Genomic DNA, 10,846 nt, shown 5'->3' on the forward strand with positions numbered 1-10,846 from the left:
GCATCATCAGTCTGTAGAGATAAAAACAATTACATTATAAAAGGAACTCACAATAAATACTAAAAATATTACATCATTAAAATACCGTAACAGTTAAAAGTTAAAGATTTTAAAAACTAGGCAAAAGAACCAAGAGAGAGAGAACTAAGAAAAAAACACCAACCATCCATGGTAGAGACAGAGAAGGAATGGCAACCTTTGGCGTTCCAAACAAAACGACAGCGTATGCCAGATACAAAGGTGAAGCCGTAGAGTTACTGTTTAATGAAGGAACAAGCCTTTTAATGAGTAAGGACTCTAAGGTAGTTAAGTGCTCTGGGTCCCTCGTATAACCAATAATGGAGAAGTGCTGTTTCAAGACTTCTATTTTACATATTGCTGCATGATTTTTAATATTTGAGAATTCTGGTTGCTTAATTCTCTGACCTGTACGAAAAACTGTAACCCATGTGACTGCAATATCTCACCTGCAGTAACCTACGTGTTGATCCAACGTAAGAGCCCGGACATCCAGGGCATGTGAATTTGTAAACACGTTCGATCTCATGAAGGCCTGCAGGCGATCTTTAAGTTAAAATTGAGCCTATTCTGCATGGATTGTTAGAAATAAGTTTGAGTTGAAGGCATGGAATTTCCTGTTCTATGATTTGCGTGAGTCTGCGTGAAAACTTGGTATCAAAAACATATGGGATGGATGCAAAAACCAGCTTTTTTGGAACATCGAAATTGGCTATAGGTGGCTGGAGAAATTTGGTTAATATACGTTAATGATTTTGAGAACTAAATCTTTAGGATAAGAATTCTCTGAAAAAAGTTTAATAAAAATTCTATTTCATTATGAAAAATGGACCAGTTAGAAGAGTATTTCAATGCTCTATGCACTAGGGTGTAAATAGTGTTTAATTTAAAAGTTTTTGACAAGAACTGTAATAGTTGTTGGCTAGTCCTGATATGCTTTTTTTCTATAAACTGCGTGGAGAATTCAGAGTTAATTCTTGTAACATTAACATCTAAGAATGGTAAAACTGTCATTGCTCTCCGTTTCCATCGTGAACTGAATATTTGAGTGCCGTTCATTAATGTATTGTAAAAAACTGTGCACATTGCCATGGATATTTAAAAAGAGCAAAAGTGTCATCCACATATCTTCTATAATAAGCTGGTTTAACAGAAGAGTCACATTGATCTAAAATTTAGTTTCCAAGTCCGACATAAAAAGTTAGCAAATATAGGACCTAAAGGTGATCCCATGGCAACTCCATCGACCTGCGAATAGAGTTGCTGGTTAAAAAGGGGGGGGAAAAACAAACATGAATCTTGCACAGCAAGTTCCAGAAAATTGTTTAAAAGTAGAACCTATTAAAACCGTAAACAGAGTGTCGTTATTGATAAAAATCCTATTTAAAAAAAATTATATCTATAGTTTTCATTCAATGGCACATTAGAAAAAAGAGATTCGACGTCATAGCTAACCATAAAAATATTCACCATCTTGGTTGACAATTTGTTGTTGAAATTCGTATCCATTCTTTAAAGTATATTCATTTAAACTAAAATCAGAGAGCAGGCTGGCTAAAAATTTAGAAATAGAGAAGGATGGGCTATTATATGCGGCCATAATGGGTCTGACAGGAGTATTAGGTTTATGAATTTTTGGTAAACCGTAAAGGATACTAAAGGAGGAACCAGTAACAAATAGTTTTTGATAAGTAATATCATTTATGATGTTGTCTTTTTTTATTTTTTCTTAGAAATCTATTAATTCTGTCCTCTCTTTTATATATATCGAGAAAGTTAGGTTCACCATGAGATTGAAATTTTGTAGTGTCAGATAAAATGTTTTGCATTTTTTCAATACAATCATTTTTGTTAAGAATAACTACGCCTTTACCTTATCAGGTTTGCAGATAACTATGTCTTCACGTTTTTTCAGGTTCAAGAGTATATTTAAGTCATTTTTTCTAAAGAACGGGTGTCAAAGTTGTTTTTTGATTAGCATATGTTTTCTGTATCAATGCTGACATTTTTCTGTTGCAAATTACCCATATTCTTAACAACATCAAGTTTAACAAGTCTTGAAAACAGCACTTCAAATGGTAGAAAAAATCTGGCATAGTTCGGTCTGTAGGAAGGTAGGCAGAAATCTAAACCAAAAGATAGCAGGAACTCCTCCCTCTTAGATAAAACGTATCAGACATATTAAAATACAATAATTTCTTTGGTAAAAATCAGGAATGACAACACCGAGTACTGTACTGACTGATCTTTTACCATGGATGGTTGGTGTTCTTAGTTCTCTCTCTCTTGGTTCTTTTTGCCTAGTTTTAAAATCTTTAACTTTTAAACTGTTACGTGGTATTTAATGATGTAATATTTTTAGTATTTATTGTGAGTTTCCTTTTATAATGTAATTGTTTTTATCTCTACAGACTGATGATGCACCGTGCTTTTTGTGTGCGAAACGTTTCTTTAATAAACTTGATGTCTACTAAGATGTTATCACGAAACCCTCTGAAATACTTGATATTGCTGACTGGAGATTCTATATATATATCTATATATATATAGATATATATATATATATATATATATATACACACACACACATATATATATATATATATATATATATATATATATATATATATGTTCATGTAAAACACATGTAAATAAATTATTATCTTAAAATGGGATACGTATCAAGTAAAAAAGGCCCATTAAAATAATGTTCTAAATCTGACGACTATATTTCGGTGGACTTTCTTGCACCCTTATCAAGCAGTAAATGACAGAAGGAGTTTCATTAACACAAAATGTATAGGTGATGCCTGAGGACGTCGCTGATCCATCATGGTTTCTATTTATTGTCCTAATACCGCTTCATCGTTGCATTAAGAAAGATGTTATCTATTTGGTCGCAGTCACAAGCTCCACTGGAAAGGTTAATCCTATTATCTTGCCCTTTTCTTAGTGAAGATTCCACCATTTGACACTTCTTATACATATACATACACACCACACACACACACACACACACACACACACACACACACACACATATATATATATATATAGATATATATATATATATATATATATATATATTCATAAATACATAAGGAATGAAACAGTGGGAAATATTGGCTTCAGAGTGTCTTTGCCATGCCTAAGTATGTGTTGTTGTTTATACTAATATCTTGACATTACCTTACCAGAATATGCGCTGAGTCAATGCACTTACTTTGCAAGGAGTCCTGGTTGCTGTTCACTGCACCTGGAGAGAAGAAAACACCAAAGGTCTCTTATAAACTTCGATTCTATCACCAGTCCTAAATATTGTCATTCTAGTCTCTAAAGGAATCTGTGACAAGGAAGACTTGGGATTTTATCATGATTTTTTTGGTCGTTATTCTCAAAATTCACTCAAAATAAACAGACTTAGTTTTGCTTAGTTGTAGGATAAAAAAGGGAGAAAAGGAAAAAAACCTGATGGAGTTGAGAATACCTTTCACGTGCTCCAGTTCGTGATGAAATTCTGGAAAGAGAAATTGTCTTCTTAATGGCAGGGAAACCAGTCTTCCTTTACATGGCATCATCATCAAAGGATACTGGATTCAAAGAAAAATGTGTCAAAGGTGACTTTCAATGTGATCTGTCCTCAGGAATTCTTTTTAGATAACATCTGACCTAAGAAGCATCAAGCTGACACAGACTTGATTTAATTTACTTTACTCTTTACGTAAAGAACTTTGCTCTTTAGTGAAACACAAACTTGGAAAAAAGGACATAGCCATTACCTTGAAGATTAATTTCGACGTGTTGAAGTTTCTCCTGCATTTCTGGAAATAGAAAGGATTGATTGTTTGGGGATCATTCGTCTTTCTTCCTTTATAAAACACAAGGCTCCTCACTTTAATAACAGCAACTCCCTGACTCATTCTATGAGGCAGAGAGACTCATGAAGTATAAGAATTAATCATGTAGCAGAACATAAACAGTTGGAAGTAAAATATATAATAATTACCTTGAAGTTTGCCTTCGACGTGTTCTTGTTTCTCCTGGATTTCTGAAAAAATCAGTCATTGTTTGGAGATCATTAGTTTTTCTTCCTAAAACATTAGTGTCACATTCACAGTAACTTGACTCATTCTATGAGGAAGAGAGACTCATGAAGTATAGGAGTTTGTCATATGGCAAAACATCAACATTTGGAAGCAGAATATTATAAAAGAATTACCTTGAAGTTTGCCTTCGACCTGTTCCTGTTTCTCCTGCATTCCTGGAAAGATAAGTCATTGCTTTAAAAAAAGCTTGTCTTTATCTTTAAAAAAAAGGGGAAAGAGAGAGAGAGAGAGAGAGAGAGAGGAGAGAGAGAGAGAGAGAGAGATATGCTGGAGAATGCACAAAGGTTCTTCTGCATTCATTATAGATTTCTAGTGAGGAACAGATCATAAGGAGTCTGGGCTGACTCGGGCTTTTCTCTTCACCTGCAGTTCACTTGTGTAAGTGACAACTACCCACCACTGAAGAAAGCAGAAAACAGAAAAGGTATAGAAACTGAAATCAATTAATACTTCAACAGAAAGCAAAGGTAGTAAACATGCTTGACAAATATTCTAACTTCTTTTAAAGTAGCAGAAACCAGCAAAACAAAAACTGCCATGAAGACCAATTCATGGCTTGACACTGCAAGAAACAACAGAAGGCTCCTGGTACTGGGACGTGAGGCAACGTGACAGTGCGACAGACTATGAATGTGGAAGTTCTGCAGAGCGAGTAGCTCTCACACACTGGCGCTTTGGGCGAAGGGACCGAGTGAGCTTTAGATGAAGTTCCCTGTGTAAAATGAAACTACATTTTCCAGTAATCTTTGTATATGCTGATGATCTTGACAGGCTTCAGACACTAAGACAGGAAAACTATTACAACAGCAGGCGAGATGAAGATCTGATACAGATGCCACTGATAATGTCATCTCTATAGGTGTAGAAAACCTAACAAACAACGCTAAGTTTTATGGCTGCAGACGCCATGACACGAAGGAGAAGAGATATAGGCAGTAGCAGAAAAGAAAGACCTGACATAGCCTAATGAACACTGAGTTGAAGGCAACACCAAGTATTGTCTGACGATCATGACTATTCAATACAGTGTTGCCTATACAAACAGAAAAATGGTGCAGGAACCTGATGCAAAATATGCTCTTCTTTCCAGTGAAGGTTAATCTTACTAGCTACACCACAGACTGGTCCTCTTAGATGGCTGGAACACCATCTATAATAAGATCCAGGGCATTATTAGAAATCTGGGCAGACACTTGTCAACTGAAGACAGTCAGAGACGAGAACTCCAGGGCTGACCTGCCATGTAAACATGAACACTTAGCACAACTATGGTTTGTCAGATATTATAGGATTCCCTGGAAAATTGATAATCATATTCACTATTCTCTTGCTAATGAAGACAAAGCCTTGTCCTGCAGCAAACAGCCACACTCCTCTGTGTTTGAACTGTGCTGTGGCTGTAACCAAAGGAGAGGCAAGCAAGTCCTGAAGCTAAGGACAATCTATTAGTCTTAGTTCCAGGTCATGCTTGCATGTATGACTCTGAGGGCCATGAGGTCTGTCTTGGGGTACTGCATATATGAGGACAACATAATAAACTTCTCCTGAAATTGAGCTGAAAGCCAGAGATTAGTTTCATATTGCTAGAGTTATTGATAAAAAAGGAACCACAATTGTAATGTAAAAATAAATAGGCAGCATATAATCAACAAGGAATCAAGTTCATTACACACACAGAAGTAGACTGTATGCCAACAAGAAACTGTAATGACACCAAAAATCAATCAAAGAAAACTTTCCAGAAGTAAATAAGACGATATGGAGAAGCCAGTCCACCAGGCAGAGAAAGCCATGAGTTCCAGGACTTCCCCTCACTCAACAAGGAGAGAGAGAGAGAGAGAGAGAGAGAGAGAGAGAGAGAGAGAGAGAGAGAGAGAGAGAGAGCAGTAACGATGGATTCCGAGCAAGAAAGTAAGAGAACAGTGAAAATGTAAGAGCTCAGATCCAGGAGAAGACATTTCCTGCACAAATGAAGAACCAGACTGATCTCTCTAAGGACCCTTCCCAGACGCACCTTCTGCAAAGGAAGGCGAATGGAGCCCAAAAGGAAAGTGGATCTCAACAAATGGCAACTGACACACCCTGGAGGAGGTTGGGAGGTGAGATTGGTGAATGTGAAAGTGAACAAAAACCATGAATGGCTTATTTTACCTGTAAAGAAAGAAAATAAAGATATAACTATGTCGAGAATAAGTGTCACAAAAAAATGAAAAATGGAACATGAATGGTTGCATTACCCTTCAGCTGGTTCAAAGCTGCTTCTTGCTTCACTAAGGCTGCTTCTTGCTTCACTAAGGCTGCTTCCTGTTTCTCCAGTAATACCTCCATCTTGATGAAGAGAAGACTCTCCCATTCCTGACAGTGGGCTAAATTCCCCACTGTCAGGAGGAAGATGAGAGAAAAAATATCTCTCGCCATTGCTCCCCACAGAAGACCCAGTGATTGACTTTCCCTCGCAGCCCTGGGTCTTTATATACCCAGTTCTCAAGAGGACGCATCAGCCAGACAGTGACTCAGTCCACTGTTCAAGGACGTCGTCTCTCTGGCATCAGGCCAGAGTTCAGGTGGATGACTCAGAGGCTGGGAATGTGTGTAGCTACAGTCGCCGGTTGCGTCATCAAGGCCAGATGATTAATTCAGAAGAGCTTTGTAAACAAGCACTCGACGGGGGTGTGATAGAAGGACTTCCCGAGTGCCACTTGTGAGGCAGCTGCTTCGTTGCTCCTCGATTCTGAGGGATAAAGGAAAATGAAGGGAGATACATTTTATTGTTCAGAAATGGCGATGCCATCATAAGAGGGAAAGCAGAGATGATAATAAAGTTGTAGAGGACAATTTTAGTTTCTAAAGGAAATGGTTTCTATCACATACCAAGTTTTGACAAATTTTTCATAGATTTCTCACCCTCTCATATGTTGAGAGAGAGAGAGAGAGAGAGAGAGACCTTACCTTACAGACCTTACAGTTCGTTCGGGTTGCCCCAGGTCCCTCAGTGTGAGGCACCTCTAATGTCTACCAGAGAGTTGCTAGTACATCTTCCGGTATATTTTGCATCTTCCAATCTTGATGGTCTGGGATGCAGTTTAGATATTTGTCGAGCTTATTCTTAAACACATTTATGCTCACTCCTGATATATTCCTCAAATGAGCTGGCAACGCATTGAATAGACGCTGCATTATCGATGCTGGTGCGTAGTGGATTAATGTCCTGTGTGCTTTCCTTATTTTTCCTGGTATCGTTTTGGGCACTATTAATCTACCTCTGCTTGCTCTTTCTGATATTTTTAGTTCCATGATGTTTTCTGCTATTCCTTCTATCTGTTTCCATGCCTGAATTATCATGTAGCGTTCAATTCTCCTTTCTAGACTATATATTTTAAGGATTGTAGTCTTTCCCAGTAGTCAAGGCCCTTAGCTTCTTCTATTCTAGCTGTAAAGGACCTTTGTACACTCTCTATTTGTGCAATATCCTTTTGTTGATGGTGTGGTACCATATCATATTGCAATATTCAAGTGGACTGCAAACATATGTTCTATAAAGCATAATCATGTGTTCAGCTTTTCTTGTTTTGAAGTGCCGTAACAACATTCCATTTTTGCTTTACATTTTGCCAAAGGAATTGCTATTTGATCATTGCATAACATGTTCCTATTCATCATCACACCAAGGTCTTTAACTGCTTCCTTATTTGTGATTGTCTCATTATTAGGTCCCCTATATTCATATAGCTTTCCTTCTCTGTCTCCATAACTTTATTTATTCAATTTATCAGAGTTAAATACCATCCTATTTACCTCTGCCCAATCATATACTTTTTTAAGGTCTCTTTGTAGAGCGTTCCTATCTCATCACAAGTAATTTCTCTACTTATTCTTGTGTCATCAGCGAAACTACTCACTACCTGAATCCTTAACATTACTGTCTATGTCTTCAATCATAATAACAAACATTATTGCAGCTAACGCCATACCTTGTGGCACACCGGATATTACCTTGGCTTCATCCGATTTCTCATCGTTTGCAATAACTATCTGTTTTCTGTTATGTAAAAATTCTTTTAAGCATCTTCCTACTTTATCCACGATATTGTGTTTTCTAATTTTCTTCGCTAATATATTATGGTCTACTTTGTCAAAGCGTTTGCAAAGTCTAGATAAACCACATCTCTTTCATTTCCACTTTTCATATTTTTGAATATGTTCTCACGGTGGACTAACAATTGGGTTTGTGTACTTTTTCCGGGTACGAAACCGTGTTGTCCTAATATTAAACAAGTTATTTTTTATTAAATGTTTCATAATATTTTTCTTCATTACCCTTACATACACTTTCATAATATGTGATGTTAGACTCACAGGCTATAATTACTTGCCTCTAGTCTTGATCCACTTTTGAAAGTAGGGGTAGGTATATATGCTAATTTGTGCTCATCATAAATCTTGCCTGTATCTACACTTTGTCTTAATAATATTGCAAGTGGCTTTGCGATAGAATGAACTACTTTCTTTAACAAAATAGCAGGAATTCCATCAGGCCCTGCTGCAGCTCCATTTTTAATTTCATTAATAGCCTGCACAATATCACTTCATTAATATCTATGTCAGCTAAATATTCACTATTTTCGTCCCTTACTTCTTAATATCATTATCTTCATTATCTATTCTAGGGGTGAATCTCTCTTATAATCGTTCTGCCAATTATGTGTTGCAAATTTCCTTTTTTTCATTCGTTATCTCCCTTCAATTCTTAGAGGGCCAATTTCTATTCTTCTTTTATTCATCTTTTTTGCGTATGAGTATAATAGTTTGGGGTTTTGCTTGATATTTATTGCGGTTTTTTTCTTCCAAGTCCCGTTTTTCATTTTCTTTTGATTGTATAATCTTTTGTTCTGCATTTTCTATCTTACTTTTTAGTTCTATAACTTTCCATGCATTTTTTTTCTTTTGCAAGACCTTTTTTCCACTTTCTGATTTTCTGGAACAAGATCCTTCTGTCTCTTGGTATGCATGACTGATGTTTACTTTCTTCTTCGGTATATATTTATCCACTTTTTTCTCTAATATTTTATATAATATCTCCGTATTTACCCTTATGTCATCACTTACGAAAATGTTATCCCAATCTTTGTTTAATTCTTCATTTATTTCTGACCATTTATATTTTTAACGTAGAAGTTGTATTTTCCATATCCTTCCACTTTTTTCATTTCTTGCTTATCTCTGTTTTTCACTTGCTTTGGTATGGACTGTTAATTCTATGACATTATGGTCTGAAATACTCGCATCATAAACTATTATTTCTTTAACATAATTTCATCTCGTTCACAAATACTAGGTCTAAAGTATTTTCCTTTCTTGTTGCAGGTGATTTATTTGTTGAATGTTGTATTCTAGTAGCATATCTAATAGCTTTTCGAATTGCCTCTTATCTTCTGCACTACTATTACTCTCTTTTTTATGTATAAGTACAACACAATCTCCTATTCGTTCTTTCCAGTCTACGAAAGGAAAGTTGAAGTGTCCAGATAGGAGAATAGTCCAGTCCTTGTGATTTCTACATATATCATCCAATTTTTCTATTATTAATTCAAACTCTTTAGAATTAGGAGTCTATATACTATGTTCATTAATTTTTCAGATTCAAAATTCTACCAGCTATTAGTTCACATTCTGAGTTACTATATTTCTCATATATTTTTCCTTGTTTTTTGTCTTTCCCCTTGATTCCTATTTTTTTCTATCTGATCTATAAGTTTGGAACCCTTTTATTTGATCATCATTCCCAGTCTCTTGGGAATACCAGGTTTCACTTATATTCATTATTATCTATTTTCTTTTCAATTTGGGTTAGTTCTTCTAAGTACTCTATTTTTCTTTTTGAGTTACTCGTAACTAAACCCTGCGCATTCTCCTTCATTTAATATTGGCAGTAATAAGGATTTTCCCCATGTCTCTTTCCTGTTCTGGTATGTTGTTCTTTTTTTTCATTTCCAGAAATTCTGACATTAAAAAATCCAACTTTTCCATAATATTCGATCTTCCTTCATCATAATTATTCATTTGTGTCTGAATCTGCAATTTTCTCCGTTTCTGCAATATCCTCTTGCATAATAAATACAGTTATTATATCTGGAGTAAAATTTTTGGAGCTGATGCTTTGAAATTTTTTGCTGACATCTCTGCATATCTCGTTGATGGCTTGCTTTTTTCTTTTACCTGATATTCTTTATTCCTCTCTTTATTTGTTTCTTTCTTAATTTGGATTTTATTACTTGATTGATTATTTATTTGATTGTGATTCATGGCTACAGGGTGCATATATTTACATTTTTTGTCGAACTTACATCCTTTTCCTTCTTTTAGGTTTTTGCATATTTTTGGATGCAGATCTCTGCAATCATCCTCATAGCCATCTAGGTATGCACTTTACCATATATTTTCATAGTTGTGACATACCTTAGGATGTTTGTAGTAACATCTTTCTCCAAATCTGCAATTCCTCTTTTCAAAAGGTTGCAGACTTTGTCTTTTTTTGTCTATTTTTTCCTCTTTCCCGTCATTGTGTAGATCTGGGTAGAGCCTCTTCGGGATTTTCTTTTGTGTTGTCATATCGTAATTTATTTCTTCGTAGTATGCTGCTTTATTGCCTCATATGTAGTATCAATGAGTATCTCTGCATCCATACTTTTATCTTGTTCTTTGTTTTCCTTATTTTCTTCTGT

Source organism: Macrobrachium nipponense, chromosome 16 (assembly GCF_015104395.2).
Source record: "Macrobrachium nipponense isolate FS-2020 chromosome 16, ASM1510439v2, whole genome shotgun sequence".
In the NCBI taxonomy this organism is placed as follows: domain Eukaryota; kingdom Metazoa; phylum Arthropoda; class Malacostraca; order Decapoda; family Palaemonidae; genus Macrobrachium; species Macrobrachium nipponense.